Genomic DNA, 19496 nt, shown 5'->3' with positions numbered 1-19496 from the left:
CTCAGTCGACATGACGTGGTTCTGCAGCATCACACATTAGCATGTTTTATCTCATTATCTATGACCGCAGCGCATTGAAAAAAACCCCACTAAAAGCCTTTTGGTTTGGTCCTTTTACAGCATCCTGCCATGCGATTACATTTGTTCCTGACCACCGAGAACACTCACGTTAACTTTTATCGAGTGGAAAAAAAGTTAGCGTGTTTATATTGTGCTAACATAGCTGTGTTACTAGCGGTCACGTAGCACATCATTATATACCAGCTAGCCCAACTTCAGTAACCCTACAAATCAATCAATCAAGCTTTATTTATAAAGCACTTTTCATACAGAAAAAATGTAGCACAAAGTGCTTTACATAGTTAAAAGCAGCCCACCCCACCCTCCAACTCACTCCCCACACTCTCAATACACATATATCCCCCCACCCCCACCCACACACACACATACACACACGCGCACACTTAAAGAGTAAAAATTGGGCTGGGCTCGCATGAGCCAAGTGAGGAAACATTATAACAGAGAGCCGTCTGCACCGGGAGCCGGTCACAGACCGCAGCCTCCGGGCTGGGCACACAGCCGGAGGGAGGCCAAGGAGCCCCCCAACCAGGCTGAGAGGACCCCAGAGACCAGCAGCCACGGTCAATAACAGCCCCGGTGCAGAGAGCGCCCTCCGAGGAAACACTGGAGATATGACGCAATACGATATATACAGGGTAAAATGATAAAATAAATAAGAACAGGATACAATATAAATATAAATATAAATAGAGTAAGAAGATTAAAAAATGAATAAGAATAAAATCAAAAAATATTAGGTAAATCCTAAATTAATAATAGAATAACAGGATAGAATAAATAAGCATAAAAAATAAATAAACGCTAAGTAAAAGCTAAATTAAAAAGGTGGGTCTTGAGCCTGTTCTTAAAAACATGTACGTTCTCTGCGGCCCTGAGCTCCTCCGGCAGGCTGTTCCACAGACGAGGACCATACCACTGAAAAGCTGCCTCTCCGTGAGTATGTGTCCTGACTTTAGGGACAATCAAAAGGCCAGTACCAGAGGACCTCAGGGTCCGCGAGGGTTCGTATGGTAAAAGCAGATCTGAGAGATAAGAAGGCCCAAGACCATTAAGACATTTAAAAACCAATAAAAGAACTTTAAAATCGATCCTGAAACACACGGGGAGCCAATGCAGCGATTCTAAAACCGGTGTAATGTGGGCCCGCCCTCTGGTCTTCGTCAGCACACGAGCTGCCGAGTTTTGCAAGAGTTGTAAAGTTGAAATATTCTTCTTAGGAAGACCAGAGAGCAGGGCATTACAGTAATCAATGCGACTGGCAATAAAAGCATGCATCAGCATCTCCGTGTTGGCCCGAGAGAGAATAGGGCGGACTCTGGCTATATTTTTTAGATGATAAAATCCAATTTTGGTTACATGTTTAACATGTGGGATAAAACCAAGCTCAGAGTCAAAAATAACACCCAGGTTTTTCACTTGTAGCGAAGGACATAGTGAAAATGCCTCTAATTTAGACAAGAGTTTCTCTCTCTGAGCCTCAGGACCGACAATTAAAACTTCAGTTTTGTCCTGGTTAAGCTGTAAAAAGTTTTCTGCCATCCAAGATCTTATATCCAAGATACAGTTAAAAAGGGCATCCATTGGTCTGGTGTCATCAGGAGACACGGAGATGTACAGCTGCGTGTCATCAGCGTAACTGTGGAAGTTCACTCCATGCCTCCTGATGACACTGCCGAGAGGCAACATATACAAATTAAAAAGTACAGGGCCTAGAACCGACCCTTGAGGCACACCACATGTCATTTTATGGATCTTAGAGGAGCATGTATCCATACTCACCATAAAAGATCTGTCAGAGAGATAGGAAGTGAACCAGTTGTGTACAGCACCAGAGAGGCCCACCATGTGTTTTAGTCTGTTTAAAAGAATAGCGTGGTCTACTGTATCAAAGGCTGCGCTTAGATCCAGCAGCACCAGGACTGAGAGCTTTTGGGCGTCCCAGTTACATCTAAGATCATTTAAAACCTTTAGGAGAGCCGTCTCTGTGCTGTGGTTCACCCTAAATCCAGACTGGAATATCTCCAGGATCTGTCTATCATTGAGAAAATCAGTAATCTGAGTAAAAACAAGTTTTTCTAAGACTTTACTTAAAAATGGTAAGTTGGATACAGGTCTGTAGTTATTAAAATCATTACAATCCAAATTGCTCTTCTTCAGAAGGGGCCTCACCACCGCCGTTTTAAAGGCAGCAGGGAAGACACCCAACTGAAGAGAGCAATTCATCATGTATAAAAGCTCAGCCTCAAAAAATCCATAAAGTGTTTTAAAGAGTGAAGAGGGGATTGGATCTAAAAGACATGTGGTGGGTCTCACTGTGGAGAAAACCTTCTGAAAGTTCTCAGCATTAACCAGGACAAAGCTGTCCAGTGTCTCCTCAGGTACAATCGAGCCCTCAGATGTGTTTACAATCATATCGCGATTAGATAAAATATCAGATCTGATGGCGCTGATCTTTCCCCTGAAGTGGTCTGCAAACTGCTCACAGAGCGAGTCTGTGGGGGTTCTTTGGGAGCTGTTAAAATCAGGGTTAAATAAATGATCTATGGTGGAAAAGAGGACCTTGGGATTATTTTTGTTAATACTGATTATTTTGGCGAAGTATGAATTTCTTGACTTCCTTAATGTATTATTGTACATTTTAAATTGCTCGGAAAATATTTGATGGTTGATATTATTTTTATTTTTCCTCCATCTCCTTTCTGCTGCCCTGCAATTTCTTTTGAGTTTTTTGACTTCTTCGTTTCTCCAGGGTGATGCATGTTTTACGTTAATCTTTTTGGTGGTGAGTGGAGCAACGGAGTCAAGGCTTTTCTTCAGTTTGCTGTTAAAATAACTAAAAATCAAATCGCAGGGTGCAGGTAAAATCACAGGGGGGCATTTGACTAAAACCCTGGTAAAATTTGCAGCCACTGTCACTGCTGTTTAGTTTTCTGTCTTCATTTATGTTGGAAGTGATAAGAAAGCTGTACGTTTTAATTTGTTTCCAAAACCCCGCAGTCAGGACATGCTATATTGTATTTAGATAGAAGCTAGCGAGCTAACTTGCTGCTAACTTCTAACTCATATGTCATAAATTCCATTGTCATGGATGCCTGGATGTTTAACTCAGTTGTTACACCTGGTAGAGCAGAACGCTGATAATTTTATTAAAGATGAAAGACTTAAGACAGTGTTTTAACTCTCAGTAATGCCACAGTGATCATTTGATATATGGACCTGCAGCAGAGTTTAGGCCCAGACACGGCTAGTGACGTCAGACTCAACAATCGGATAGTGATATGAATTACTTTAGAACTCACCGGAGAGAAAATGCCGCGAGCAAACCAACAAAAAGCTGGGGATTGCACGGAACTCGATATCCGCTCGTCTCACCGCTGCAATCCATGCCTGGCGTCTTTGTTTGGTGATATCGGATACATGGGATCCCTCACGTTGCCGCCAGGATGGAAAACGATTAAAAGATTAATCCAGTTTCTTGCCTTCACGATCGTGAGATCTAACATTGCAACCGACTACACACGTACCACCATAGCTGAAGCTGTATCCTTTGTCTGGCCTACTGTGATGGCGGCAGGGGGCGCATTCTAAAATGTCATGTGACAATCTGATTCATGAAGAGTGATGATGTCACAAGGACATGTGATGATGTCACAAGGACATGTGATGATGTCACAAGCACATGCCTTTGAGCCTTTTCTATAAATAGGGGTCAGGAGCAGCAAGTTTTAGTCAGTTTGTTCGCAGCCTTCAAACGTTCGACCAGAGCTATATTTGAAAGTATTTGTAAACCTCTTCAGAGTCACTGTGCACAGGATTAAAAATGTATCCACGAAAATGCCAACAAAGAATAAACAATCTTGCTGCCTCTCCTTCGAGGTCTGGCCGGCCACTCACTTCAAGAGGGAAGCCTGATATGACACGATCCATTGGTGCCTCATCAGTCCAAAGGACATTACAGGAAAACTCCGACCTACATGCAAAAATTAAACAAATTGAAGAAGAGAAGCTTCAACTGGAGGAGAAGTGCAGACAATTGGAAGCACGAAATCAAGAGCTGGAAAAACAACAGCAACGCCAGCCTTACACAAAAATTATTAGTGAGGCCTGGGAAGGAAAGTTTGGTGAAGCACGACAGAAGATTTTGTTCCTGATGAAGGAAAACAAGACAAAGAGTGCTGAATTAAAAGAAACGTCTGCCCAGCTTCAACGCGCGAATGCTACTATTGGGGAGATGCAAAGGGATCTCCAAAACATGGAGCAAAAGAATCAGGCGCTCCAAGGAACGCTTGATGAAGCTATGGAACAAACTGCACAAATCCTCGGACAGAAAAAGGAAGGGGTCACACAAATGCAGGACCAACTCAAAGGCATAAAGAAAAAATACGAAGTGCTGAAAGTCAGGCTGGATGAAACAGAGTGCAAAAAAAAAGAGCTTCTTCAAGAGAAAGAGCAACAGGAAGAAGAAAAAAAACGTATTCTCCAGGACTCAGACAACTTGAAGTGTGAAAACGCTGAAATGCTTGCACAAAAGCAGCAACAAGAGAAAATAAATGAAGACCTGCAGCGTAAGCTTCAAGAAATCACAAGAAGAAATGAGCAGTTAGAAAAGATGCACAAGGAAAAACAACAGCAAAATACAGACAAGTGCAATCTATTAAAAGAAATGGAGCAAAGATGCCAGAAACTTGAGAAGGAAGTTGAAGAAACAACCGATCAGTTGAGAACCCTCATCCTAGAGAAAAAAGTGGTCGTGGAAAAGCTCATGGAAAAGAAGAAAAAACGTTTCCGCTTCTTCTGGAGGAGGGACACTCCTGCTTTTTCTACTTTTTCTATTTTTTCTACTGCTGACGTCACCTCGTCTCCCTCCACCTCTGTTCCATCTTAATTTTCACCTCTCCTCTCCCCTTCTCTCCTAACACTTCTTCCCTCTCTCCTTCATCTTTTTTCACCCCAACCAGTCCCGGCAGTTGACTGCCCCTCGTGAGCCTGGTTCTGCCGGAAGTTTCTGCCCGTTTAAAGGCAGTTTTTCTTCCCCACTGTCGCCTAGTGCTTGCTCAGAGGGGATTGTTGGGGTTTTCTCTTTTCTTTTTTTTTCCCTTCTTATTACCATTTTCCTTTATTTACCGATTTGTTTTGTTTACTTTTCTTTTATGTTGTTTCTTTATTTACTTGTTTAACTTTTTTTCAACTTATGTAATAAACTAATAAACCAATTGAATTTATCCTCTGCGTATTTTACATCTAATCTTTAAAGAATATTTCCAAAACATTTTCAAACATCACGATCTGTCTTTTGTTTGCTTGTTAAAACCCCGTAAATGGTGGAGTAAAAACCCTGTGATATGGTTTAAAACATCAAAATAGACTAAACAACTAGTCTAAAACTAAGAGACACAGGATAAAGTTGGTGTGAAGGTTTCAGTCTGTGAATGAATCTAAGCACCATCACCTTAACTTTAAATTCATCTCTGTTACCCTCTTTGTGACTGAACTCTGACCGTGAGCACCACAGCCACTGCGCACCAGTCACACGCACTTTAAATCCATCACAGTAAACCAGTTAGTTTACCTCAGTTTGTTTTGCAGCACATTTCACAACATGCAAAAGCATAATGTGCCATGTATAGACTCAAAATCTAATTTAAAAACATGAGGACTGACCTGTAAGCTTTACATTTACAGTTTATCACATACCACTGAGCAGTTCTTACCTGTAATTCTAAGCCCTCTTCTTCCTTTTCTGGTTTAAAACATCAAATTAGACTAAACAACTAGTCTAAAACCAAGAGACACTTAAATATTAAGTTAAACCTCTGGGGTTGCCGGACGCGCCGGCGCGTCAAAATCACATGACCAATTTAAGACGACACAGCTACAAGATGCAGCGATTCAGAGGCTGTATCCCAATTCAGGGTCTGCAGCCTTAAAGGCCGCATTTTAAGGCCGATTACGTCACCATGCCAGTCTCCTATTGCCAGAGGCTGAAGTGTGTGTGCAGTCACCAGGTGATAATCTGATATCGTCTACTTCCCCACTGATGTTAAGTAATATGAAAAAAAAAATGAATCCCACCTTAGGCCGAATGTGTGACTCTCTTCGTAGTGGAAGAGAGAATGAATCTTCCCATCCGAATTCACGGCAATCAGTCTGTCAATCAAATCCTGTGGAGTAAAATGAGAGGCTTTGAACAAGAATGCACCGGATAGGGTGCAAAACGAAAACTGTGTGGAAATTTACAATGGGTAAGGTGGAGAACGTATATCAGTCTCAGTGTGAGAGGGTTTATTTGAATGCGTTTGAAGTAAAACAAATGGGTGGGTGGTGTTTGGAGGCCAAATAAAAAGTGCAAACATGCCCTCAGATGGATGACAAAAAAAAACTGCAGTGTGTGGAAAAGAAGAAGAAGAAAAACACTTACAGGTATGGAGGTTGGCATCTCCCTCAGGGTGTATTCGCTTTTGTTGGCCAAAGACTGTCGGCCCAGCAGTTGCCACACCGACTGGGAAGAGGAGAGGAGGTTGACCAAGTACAGGAAGGACTGAAGAGGAAAGTAAATACAGCAGCTGTTAGAGAGAAAAAATGTATTTGCTTTTAAAGACCATTGTGAATGCATTTGTGCACGTCATGGATTGATCAAATCCTAACACATAATAATAATATAACACTATTCAACTACAAACACTACCGATAATATGACAAATAATATCTGTAGTATTCAAAGCAAAACAAAATGTAAAAAAAGAATTTATGATTGCAAAGGTAAAACATGGTTTACCACACTCTCAAAACTGAATAAGACATATATTCTGAGCAGAGTGGTTGAGCAGAAACCTATTGCAGCCTGAAGAATATTAAACTACAGGAAAGCTCCCTGCATTTTTCACTGGGTCTGGTAGAACAGGGAAAACATATCATCAAAAGCATCAAAGGAAAAAAAGAGAGACACTTGCACAAACGAGCTACAACTTAGATTATATTAAACAGCTTCAAAGAAACGTAAAGAAAAAAACAAGATACGATGGATTTTTTTTTCTAAAATAGAAATATCTATACTTTCATGTGTCTTCTGATGTTTCTGTGCATGTGTGAACTTATCTTCATATGTACTACCAAACCTCCTACTGTACTTAGCACAGATTAAAGCAAAGACTCGAGTTAATTCACCAAAGTGCTGGTGTGTGTATATTTAGTTTTCCTTTGACCTCAGCATATATGTATAACCCACTGATAAGGCAGACTTTAAAGTCGCCTGTGGCAGGACACAGTTTACACATCACTGGCTGTCCGTATTCACTTGGCTAGTCTCTCTGAGAGAGATGACTTGGCTGCTGTCAGAGGCCAAGCATCAGACACACACAGACAGGCTCACGCTGGAGCTTGTTGAAGCTTTCCTGAGAGAAATTCTGCCAAAAACATAACTAAAAATGCAGTCTTATGAAAGTAAGGCTTATTTGCCCAGACACCCATAAACCAATCAGCAAAAAGCCTTTCTTGTTAACAAAATCACTATTGCCAGTTTCTTAAATATGAATATTCACAAGTGAATTTTCTACATGGCTGCTGGTATCACAGCAACACATGGACCACTATTCTGAGTCCTGGGTTAATAATAATTGGAATCAATTTAATTTTAATCAATTTAAACACCTTTGTAACCAGTGAGCTAAAAACATGATGGAAAAGCAAAACTTCTAAGAGATCTGTGTCTGTACTATTATGTAGATATCTAAAAATTGGGGCATTGTGGGCTCCAGGAAGTTTCTCCTTCTCCCTCTCTCTCACACACACACGCACGCACATACATACAATACCTTAATGCAACTCCTATCTGTGGGGTCAATGGGAGTTGGTTTGGGACGGACCACTCTGATGTCGTCACTGCTGCACTCAAGAACAGACCATAGCTCTAGTACCAGGGCCCGAATAAAGCCTGAGACAGAACACGGAGAAATTTGTTGTACCAAACATTTATTTGAAATAGCAGCAACTAAAATTATTAACAGTGCTTTAATAAATAAACGACTGACTTTGTTATTGTGTCCAATCTTTTAAAGAAATCTGTCTTTGCATTGCTGGCACCGTTTTGATTGGAGGATTTGAATCTCAGGAAGGAAGGAATTTATAATGCCACTCCCTTTGATCCCATTTAATCTCTTCCCTGTTGCACTTTGGCCTGTCAGTAACTACATTTGAATTTTGCAGCTCAAGCTTGCACATAAAGGCTGGATAAAAACGTTAATGCAATCAAAATGTACGCAGCCCTCGCTGGAAAACTGGGGATACAGTACAGTACATAAATGATGAAGCAAAGACAAAACATTAGTGTCATGGAAGAAGAAATAGTCAGTGCATCACGGGAAGCTCCCAGCAATAAAACCTGCATTTGTATTGACACATAAACCTTAATTTGTGAGCAATTTTCAGTGTATTTCAGTTAAATTAATGAGACAAATATAACAAAAGGGATTTTATACTTAGAAGAAGAATATGAAATTGAAATATTAAACTAAGAAAACTATAAATACTGCAGTTCTAGAGTTACAGATATACAATTAAGCTTTGCATATCAGTGCTGTATAACCCAGGGAATGTACTTTTTTTTTTTTTATAATTGAATAGTAATGGAAATCATGAACTGTTTTTCAGAGGTCATAGATCAAATGAGCAGTAGAGTTTTTCTCACAGAATGGTTCTTTCACATAGAAAGCAGTGTGTGCTGCAGGTTTAGCAAATGGCCCATCATTTGTATCTCCAGTGTCTGTTGAAGTGTACAGTATCTGTGTGTGTGCATGACCGTCGGTGCTCTCTGCTCACTCGGGTTCAGAGGTACAGGGAGGAGGCTCAGCAGGAGTAGAGGCAGCTGCTTCATCACAAACATGCCAGGTGCAGGCGGTAAAGGCCCTTTCTGTTTCCTCTCAACCCTCCTGCCAAAGCCATAGAACTCTGCCGAGGTGAACCAGACAACACAATATAGACATTTTTCCCTGTTCCTACATGGAAACACAAGATCAAACGGGCATTTTTTTTTGGCATAAATATGTATATCATATCGGACTCAGTTTGTTCCTGTTATTGTTTTTGCACTGTACTTGTCATCCATTCCAGTGAAACGATGCAGAAGGTTGTAGGTTGTGCAATAGTGCCATCTAGAGGTGAAGTAACATCACACTGCCCGTGCTCTTGTCTCGTCACGGTGTTTGCGTGTTTCTCCCTCTCTGCACACTCATGGGAATGTGCTGTCAGGCAGGACTCAGCGTTATATTCACAATATGTGGAAAATATATTGATATTGAATGTTCAAATATGAGGATATGTATAATGTATAGGTTGACTTTGCTCTACCTACACTTCTGGCAGAGCAGCAGTTGCAATGCGAACACATAATTAAACGGTGTATTTATAGGAACAGATTTCTTGCCTATGGCAGACAAAGTGATTTTAAACGTGTAAAAGGTTTCATTCACAGATGATTTATTACTATCACACCCTGGAGACTTTATAAAGAGCACTGCTGCAAAAGCAGCCTAAACAAACTTGTACAGTAGGTCACGCTGGTTTAGTTTTTCATCAAAATGCTTTTTTTCTTTTACTATTATTTTTGAAAACGTTACAGCACTGGTGGACATTTCCTACCAAATAAGAACTAGACACTACTGTTATGTAGTGGTTAATTGGAAAACTGTTTTATCACGAATTTCTTATTTAGAAATAATTAAAATTTTATTTGATGTTTTTTTTTTTTTTGGATGGATACTGTTATTGCAGTGATGCTGTAATTAAACTGTCTTCACCCCAGTAGAATAATTGCATGACTCCATCACTGAAGTGGAGGGTTTGCTTTGGAGGGGAAACGCACAGTGTCTCTTTAGTAGCATGGTGGTTGGATCCCACATTTGTTTCTTATGTAACATTGTAAATAGCTGCTAAGACAGCATATCTATTGGACAAGCACATATTATACATACTTTGCACGTGCAGTATTTAATAGAAAGCAGTGTGTGCTGCAGGTTTAGCAAATGGCCCATCATTTGTAAGCTCTGTCTGGACTATATCACTTTTTGAGGTCATCCTTCTTTCTGTCAGTCTGCCTTTTTATCGATGGCACAAACATATGTCACATCATGGAACACATGAGTGCTCCACAGCCAGCGCTGCTCAACACAGCAGGGAACTGTTCTTGCGTGGGTAAAGTCATAGGAGAGAATAGGTTTCAGAACGCAGCGGTGCTGTTATAAGCGAAGGGCTGATAAGTAATCAGACTTCTTTTCCCATAACCAGTTGAGTCGCCCCTTCTAGCCAATAGAAAGAATGCAGGATTAAAATATTTGTTCACTAGCTTCATTTTTTGACCTCTTTTGACAAGAGTACGGTATTTCCTGGAGCCTTTTGCATATGGATAAACCTAGTATCAGTATACAACTGATATGTGAATCCATTTATCAAAAAAGAACGCCTCTTCTTACTCTTTCTTACCCAAACAAAAACGGTTTGACAAATACATTTCTCCCTAAGCTGCCTTAAGTCTCCTTTATACCGACAACACAAAAACAACAACAACAACTTATAATATAAGCCTTAAGCATCACAGCTGACAAGTGTTTGTTGTGTCCAAATAACTGCAATAGTACCTGAACTGTGCAGAGCCACAACTCCCGGAGCAGTTGCTGCCACCTGTGTCACCATCACCCCGTAGCCAAACTTCTCGCAGCTGCTCACCTACAGAAAACACACAGAAATCTCATACCCCTAGAAATATTTCAGCCTTTCACTATCACAGTTTTTGGTTATCAGGTAAAAAATGAATGAGAGTTTGGAAAAAGGATGGAAAAGGTTTAGGTCAAATGTAGTACTAATGTATCATAAAGGGAGATGTGTAAGTAAATCTGGGATTCTGGAAAGGCACAACATAATGTAGTTAAACATGCTGTGGAGAATTTAAATTGTAAATTGATATTGGAGTGTGCAGGCCCTTCATTAATTACAACACAATGCCACAACTAAAAATAGACAAAATATAATTACATTCCATAATTAAAGTGTAATGCCAAACTAGAGAAGCAATTACAATGGTGCGTAAACAATGGCAGTAAATTAAGCCCACGGGGGATCAGCTAAGGTTTGCAGCAAGCCTGAGTGTTTGTGTGTTTACAATTTGAATCTTAGACTCAGACCCTGTGACAAGGTCTGTGAAAACCACGTTTTTATGCCTGAAATACTACAGTACTACACTCCCACCAGATGAGCTCATGCAGCCTGTCACGAACCGGGACATACAACCATGACAAAACAGGAGATGCACACACAATTTATTGTGTTATTAATTTAGATCAACTGTGCTAATATAGTATACCAAAATGAAAACAATAACTCAAATTTCAGATATTTGAGGTTGTGCTGAAAATAATGGTGCCAAATAAGGCAAGAAAAACATATTTTAAAGGTGAAATATAGAGGTAAAATCAAAAATAGTCAAGAACGGCCAATTATACCCTGGACCACAGAGGGTTAAATTTGAAAACGGTTTAAAAAAAAACATCCCCATTCTAAAATGTCATGTGACAATCTGATTCATGAAGAGTGATGATGTCACAAGGACATGTGATGATGTCACAAGGACATGTGATGATGTCACAAGCACATGCCTTTGAGCCTTTGAAGTTTTTCTATAAATAGGGGTCAGGAGCAGCAAGTTTTAGTCAGTTTGTTCGCAGCCTTCAAACGTTCGACCAGAGCTATATTTGAAAGTATTTGTAAACCTCTGTAACATCACGCTCCAAAGCCCTGTGACGTTTCTGTGTTCTGTGACGTTGTCCCAAAGAAAGACCTTTAAATGCGATAAATAGCCTAAACGTTTTCGTTTATGACTAGTTTACCGTGTTATGACTGTGAACAGGGGGGAAGTCGCGCAAGAGAAATGTCGACCAAAACAATTGCAAGTAAGCCAAAGTCAGTTCCTAAAAGTCAACCCGCAGGTGTTTCCACCACCATCAGACCCTCCACTTCTGTAAGACCTCCATTAAGAATAACTGATGCAAAGAAAACCGCTCGGGTGGGAAAAACTCAGAATGGAAGACCGGCAGCTGTGAAACAGCCCCCGAAGAGGGATATGAAAAAGAATGTGGACAGTAAACTGGTCAGCTTAATTACAAATGAAATTGTATACAGTGGAGCGACTGTGTCATTTGATGACATCGCAGGGCAGGATCTGGCAAAGCAAGCACTTCAAGAAATTGTCATCCTTCCTGCCTTAAGACCTGATCTCTTTACTGGTCTGAGAGCTCCTGCACGTGGCTTGCTTTTATTTGGCCCACCAGGAAATGGGAAGACCATGCTCGCCAAAGCAGTTGCTGCAGAGTCTAATGCAACATTCTTCAACATCAGTGCTGCTAGTTTGACCTCCAAATATGTGGGAGAAGGCGAGAAGCTCGTACGAGCACTCTTTGCAGTTGCAAGAGAGAGACAGCCCTCAGTAATCTTCATCGATGAAGTGGACGGCTTGCTCTGTCAAAGGAGGGAGGGGGAGCACGACGCCTCTCGCCGTTTAAAAACTGAGTTCCTCATTGAGTTTGACGGGTTGCAGTCAGGAAAGGATGACAGAGTACTTGTAATGGGAGCAACGAACAGGCCCCAGGAGCTCGATGAAGCAATATTAAGGCGCTTTGCAAAAAGAGTATATGTGACCTTACCCGATGAGAAGACAAGATTTACGCTGCTGAAAAATCTTTTGGGAACGCACGGGAGTCCACTGAGCCAAGACGAACTGTCCTGTCTTGCAAAAGTGACTGAAGGATATTCAGGGAGCGATTTGACAGCATTAGCCAAAGATGCTGCACTTGGCCCAATAAGAGAGTTGGCACCAGAACAAGTCCGTGTTATAGCTGCTGCTGAGGTGCGCAACATTAAGATGAAAGACTTTGAGGATTCTCTGAAGCAAATCAAACCAACTGTTAGTCCAGCAACTCTTAACATGTACACCAAATAGAACAAAGATTTTGGTGGTCCTTCTTCAATAAATCCAAATCCAGTCAGGCTGGATGAAACAGAGTGCAAAAATAAAGAGCTTCTTCAAGAGAAAGAGCAACAGGAAAAAGAAAAAAAACGTATTCTCCAGGACTTGGAGAGAAGAAATCTACAACTGAACAAATTAATACAATGAAGGACAGAACACCTGAACTGGAAGGAGAAGTATTGGAAAAACGACGTTCAAAGATGCAGCGTAGGATCAATGAAATGGCGAAAAAACACTCAGAGGTCATTAATGAGATGTTGTTGAACTCAGACAACTTGAAGTGTGAAAACGCTGAAATGCTTGCACAAAAGCAGCAACAAGAGAAAATAAATGAAGACCTGCAGCGTAAGCTTCAAGAAATCACAAGAAGAAATGAGCAGTTAGAAAAGATGCACAAGGAAAAACAACAGCAAAATACAGACAAGTGCAATCTATTAAAAGAAATGGAGCAAAGATGCCAGAAACTTGAGAAGGAAGTTGAAGAAACAACCGATCAGTTGAGAACCCTCATCCTAGAGAAAAAAGTGGTCGTGGAAAAGCTCATGGAAAAGAAGAAAAAACGTTTCCGCTTCTTCTGGAGGAGGGACACTCCTGCTTTTTCTACTCTTTCTATTTTTTCTACTGCTGACGTCACCTCGTCTCCCTCCACCTCTGTTCCATCTTAATTTTCACCTCTCCTCTCCCCTTCTCTCCTAACACTTCTTCCCTCTCTCCTTCATCTTTTTTCACCCCAACCAGTCCCGGCAGTTGACTGCCCCTCGTGAGCCTGGTTCTGCCGGAAGTTTCTGCCCGTTTAAAGGCAGTTTTTCTTCCCCACTGTCGCCTAGTGCTTGCTCAGAGGGGATTGTTGGGGTTTTCTCTTTTCTTTTTTTTCCCCTTCTTATTACCATTTTCCTTTATTTACCGATTTGTTTTGTTTACTTTTCTTTTACGTTGTTTCTTTATTTACTTGTTTAACTTTTTTTCAACTTATGTAATAAACTAATAAACCAATTGAATTTATCCTCTGCGTATTTTACATCTAATCTTTAAAGAATATTTCCAAAACATTTTCAAACATCACGATCTGTCTTTTGTTTGCTTGTTAAAACCCCGTAAATGGTGAAGTAAAAACCCTGTGATATGGTTTAAAACATCAAAATAGACTAAACAACTAGTCTAAAACTAAGAGACACAGGATAAAGTTGGTGTGAAGGTTTCAGTCTGTGAATGAATCTAAGCACCATCACCTTAACTTTAAATTCATCTCTGTTACCCTCTTTGTGACTGAACTCTGACCGTGAGCACCACAGCCACTGCGCACCAGTCACACGCACTTTAAATCCATCACAGTAAACCAGTTAGTTTACCTCAGTTTGTTTTGCAGCACATTTCACAACATGCAAAAGCATAATGTGCCATGTACAGACTCAAAATCTGATTTAAAAACATGAGGACTGACCTGTAAGCTTTACATTTACAGTTTATCACATACCACTGAGCAGTTCTTACCTGTAATTCTAAGCCCTCTTCTTCCTTTTCTGGTTTAAAACATCAAATTAGACTAAACAACTAGTCTAAAACCAAGAGACACTTAAATATTAAGTTAAACCTCTGGGGTTGCCGGACGCGCCGGCGCGTCAAAATCACATGACCAATTTAAGACGACACAGCTACAAGATGCAGCGATTCAGAGGCTGTATCCCAATTCAGGGTCTGCAGCCTTAAAGGCCGCATTTTAAGGCCGATTACGTCACCATGCCAGTCTCCTATTGCCAGAGGCTGAAGTGTGTGTGCAGTCACCAGGTGATAATCTGATATCGTCTACTTCCCCACTGATGTTAAGTAATATGAAAAAAATAATGAATCCCACCTTAGGCCGAATGTGTGACTCTCTTCGTAGTGGAAGAGAGAATGAATCTTCCCATCCGAATTCACGGCAATCAGTCTGTCAATCAAATCCTGTGGAGTAAAATGAGAGGCTTTGAACAAGAATGCACCGGATAGGGTGCAAAACGAAAACTGTGTGGAAATTTACAATGGGTAAGGTGGAGAACGTATATCAGTCTCAGTGTGAGAGGGTTTATTTGAATGCGTTTGAAGTAAAACAAATGGGTGGGTGGTGTTTGGAGGCCAAATAAAAAGTGCAAACATGCCCTCAGATGGATGACAAAAAAAAACTGCAGTGTGTGGAAAAGAAGAAGAAGAAAAACACTTACAGGTATGGAGGTTGGCATCTCCCTCAGGGTGTATTCGCTTTTGTTGGCCAAAGACTGTCGGCCCAGCAGTTGCCACACCGACTGGGAAGAGGAGAGGAGGTTGACCAAGTACAGGAAGGACTGAAGAGGAAAGTAAATACAGCAGCTGTTAGAGAGAAAAAAATGTATTTGCTTTTAAAGACCATTGTGAATGCATTTGTGCACGTCATGGATTGATCAAATCCTAACACATAATAATAATATAACACTATTCAACTACAAACACTACCGATAATATGACAAATAATATCTGTAGTATTCAAAGCAAAACAAAATGTAAAAAGAATTTATGATTGCAAAGATAAAACATGGTTTACCACACTCTCAAAACTGAATAAGACATATATTCTGAGCAGAGTGGTTGAGCAGAAACCTATTGCAGCCTGAAGAATATTAAACTACAGGAAAGCTCCCTGCATTTTTCACTGGGTCTGGTAGAACAGGGAAAATATATCATCAAAAGCATCAAAGGAAAAAAAGAGAGACACTTGCACAAACGAGCTACAACTTAGATTATATTAAACAGCTTCAAAGAAACGTAAAGAAAAAAACAAGATACGATGGATTTTTTTTTCTAAAATAGAAATATCTATACTTTCATGTGTCTTCTGATGTTTCTGTGCATGTGTGAACTTATCTTCATATGTACTACCAAACCTCCTACTGTACTTAGCACAGATTAAAGCAAAGACTCGAGTTAATTCACCAAAGTGCTGGTGTGTGTATATTTAGTTTTCCTTTGACCTCAGCATATATGTATAACCCACTGATAAGGCAGACTTTAAAGTCGCCTGTGGCAGGACACAGTTTACACATCACTGGCTGTCCGTATTCACTTGGCTAGTCTCTCTGAGAGAGATGACTTGGCTGCTGTCAGAGGCCAAGCATCAGACACACACAGACAGGCTCACGCTGGAGCTTGTTGAAGCTTTCCTGAGAGAAATTCTGCCAAAAACATAACTAAAAATGCAGTCTTATGAAAGTAAGGCTTATTTGCCCAGACACCCATAAACCAATCAGCAAAAAGCCTTTCTTGTTAACAAAATCACTATTGCCAGTTTCTTAAATATGAATATTCACAAGTGAATTTTCTACATGGCTGCTGGTATCACAGCAACACATGGACCACTATTCTGAGTCCTGGGTTAATAATAATTGGAATCAATTTAATTTTAATCAATTTAAACACCTTTGTAACCAGTGAGCTAAAAACATGATGGAAAAGCAAAACTTCTAAGAGATCTGTGTCTGTACTATTATGTAGATATCTAAAAATTGGGGCATTGTGGGCTCCAGGAAGTTTCTCCTTCTCCCTCTCTCTCTCACACACACACGCACGCACATACATACAATACCTTAATGCAACTCCTATCTGTGGGGTCAATGGGAGTTGGTTTGGGACGGACCACTCTGATGTCGTCACTGCTGCACTCAAGAACAGACCATAGCTCTAGTACCAGGGCCCGAATAAAGCCTGAGACAGAACACGGAGAAATTTGTTGTACCAAACATTTATTTGAAATAGCAGCAACTAAAATTATTAACAGTGCTTTAATAAATAAACGACTGACTTTGTTATTGTGTCCAATCTTTTAAAGAAATCTGTCTTTGCATTGCTGGCACCGTTTTGATTGGAGGATTTGAATCTCAGGAAGGAAGGAATTTATAATGCCACTCCCTTTGATCCCATTTAATCTCTTCCCTGTTGCACTTTGGCCTGTCAGTAACTACATTTGAATTTTGCAGCTCAAGCTTGCACATAAAGGCTGGATAAAAACGTTAATGCAATCAAAATGTACGCAGCCCTCGCTGGAAAACTGGGGATACAGTACAGTACATAAATGATGAAGCAAAGACAAAACATTAGTGTCATGGAAGAAGAAATAGTCAGTGCATCACGGGAAGCTCCCAGCAATAAAACCTGCATTTGTATTGACACATAAACCTTAATTTGTGAGCAATTTTCAGTGTATTTCAGTTAAATTAATGAGACAAATATAACAAAAGGGATTTTATACTTAGAAGAAGAATATGAAATTGAAATATTAAACTAAGAAAACTATAAATACTGCAGTTCTAGAGTTACAGATATACAATTAAGCTTTGCATATCAGTGCTGTATAACCCAGGGAATGTACTTTTTTTATATAATTGAATAGTAATGGAAATCATGAACTGTTTTTCAGAGGTCATAGATCAAATGAGCAGTAGAGTTTTTCTCACAGAATGGTTCTTTCACATAGAAAGCAGTGTGTGCTGCAGGTTTAGCAAATGGCCCATCATTTGTAAGCTCTGTCTGGACTATATCACTTTTTGAGGTCATCCTTCTTTCTGTCAGTCTGCCTTTTTATCGATGGCACAAACATATGTCACATCATGGAACACATGAGTGCTCCACAGCCAGCGCTGCTCAACACAGCAGGGAACTGTTCTTGCGTGGGTAAAGTCATAGGAGAGAATAGGTTTCAGAACGCAGCGGTGCTGTTATAAGCGAAGGGCTGATAAGTAATCAGACTTCTTTTCCCATAACCAGTTGAGTCGCCCCTTCTAGCCAATAGAAAGAATGCAGGATTAAAATATTTGTTCACTAGCTTCATTTTTTGACCTCTTTTGACAAGAGTACGGTATTTCCTGGAGCCTTTTGCATATGGATAAACCTAGTATCAGTATACAACTGATATGTGAATCCATTTATCAAAAAAGAACGCCTCTTCTTACTCTTTCTTACCCAAACAAAAACGGTTTGACAAATACATTTCTCCCTAAGCTGCCTTAAGTCTCCTTTATACCGACAACACAAAAACAACAACAACAACTTATAATATAAGCCTTAAGCATCACAGCTGACAAGTGTTTGTTGTGTCCAAATAACTGCAATAGTACCTGAACTGTGCAGAGCCACAACTCCCGGAGCAGTTGCTGCCACCTGTGTCACCATCACCCCGTAGCCAAACTTCTCGCAGCTGCTCACCTACAGAAAACACACAGAAATCTCATACCCCTAGAAATATTTCAGCCTTTCACTATCACAGTTTTTGGTTATCAGGTAAAAAATGAATGAGAGTTTGGAAAAAGGATGGAAAAGGTTTAGGTCAAATGTAGTACTAATGTATCATAAAGGGAGATGTGTAAGTAAATCTGGGATTCTGGAAAGGCACAACATAATGTAGTTAAACATGCTGTGGAGAATTTAAATTGTAAATTGATATTGGAGTGTGCAGGCCCTTCATTAATTACAACACAATGCCACAACTAAAAATAGACAAAATATAATTACATTCCATAATTAAAGTGTAATGCCAAACTAGAGAAGCAATTACAATGGTGCGTAAACAATGGCAGTAAATTAAGCCCACGGGGGATCAGCTAAGGTTTGCAGCAAGCCTGAGTGTTTGTGTGTTTACAATTTGAATCTTAGACTCAGACCCTGTGACAAGGTCTGTGAAAACCACGTTTTTATGCCTGAAATACTACAGTACTACACTCCCACCAGATGAGCTCATGCAGCCTGTCACGAACCGGGACATACAACCATGACAAAACAGGAGATGCACACACAATTTATTGTGTTATTAATTTAGATCAACTGTGCTAATATAGTATACCAAAATGAAAACAATAACTCAAATTTCAGATATTTGAGGTTGTGCTGAAAATAATGGTGCCAAATAAGGCAAGAAAAACATATTTTAAAGGTGAAATATAGAGGTAAAATCAAAAATAGTCAAGAACGGCCAATTATACCCTGGACCACAGAGGGTTAAATTTGAAAACGGTTTAAAAAAAAACATCCCCATTCTAAAATGTCATGTGACAATCTGATTCATGAAGAGTGATGATGTCACAAGGACATGTGATGATGTCACAAGGACATGTGATGATGTCACAAGCACATGCCTTTGAGCCTTTGAAGTTTTTCTATAAATAGGGGTCAGGAGCAGCAAGTTTTAGTCAGTTTGTTCGCAGCCTTCAAACGTTCGACCAGAGCTATATTTGAAAGTATTTGTAAACCTCTGTAACATCACGCTCCAAAGCCCTGTGACGTTTCTGTGTTCTGTGACGTTGTCCCAAAGAAAGACCTTTAAATGCGATAAATAGCCTAAACGTTTTCGTTTATGACTAGTTTACCGTGTTATGACTGTGAACAGGGGGGAAGTCGCGCAAGAGAA

General features: G+C 40.2%; 1 pseudogene; it reads left to right on the top strand.

The window, feature by feature from the left end:
- The first annotated feature begins 11995 nt into the window (after positions 1–11995).
- Positions 11996–13237, top strand: LOC146618546 (spastin pseudogene; annotated as a pseudogene).
- Positions 13238–19496: the final 6259 nt, after the last annotated feature.

Source organism: Diplotaxodon limnothrissa, linkage group LG14 (genome assembly GCF_057381915.1).
Source record: "Diplotaxodon limnothrissa isolate DT_005_m linkage group LG14, D_limnothrissa_male_GT1.1, whole genome shotgun sequence".
In the NCBI taxonomy this organism is placed as follows: domain Eukaryota; kingdom Metazoa; phylum Chordata; class Actinopteri; order Cichliformes; family Cichlidae; genus Diplotaxodon; species Diplotaxodon limnothrissa.
This window is presented reverse-complemented; position numbering and strand designations above follow the sequence as displayed.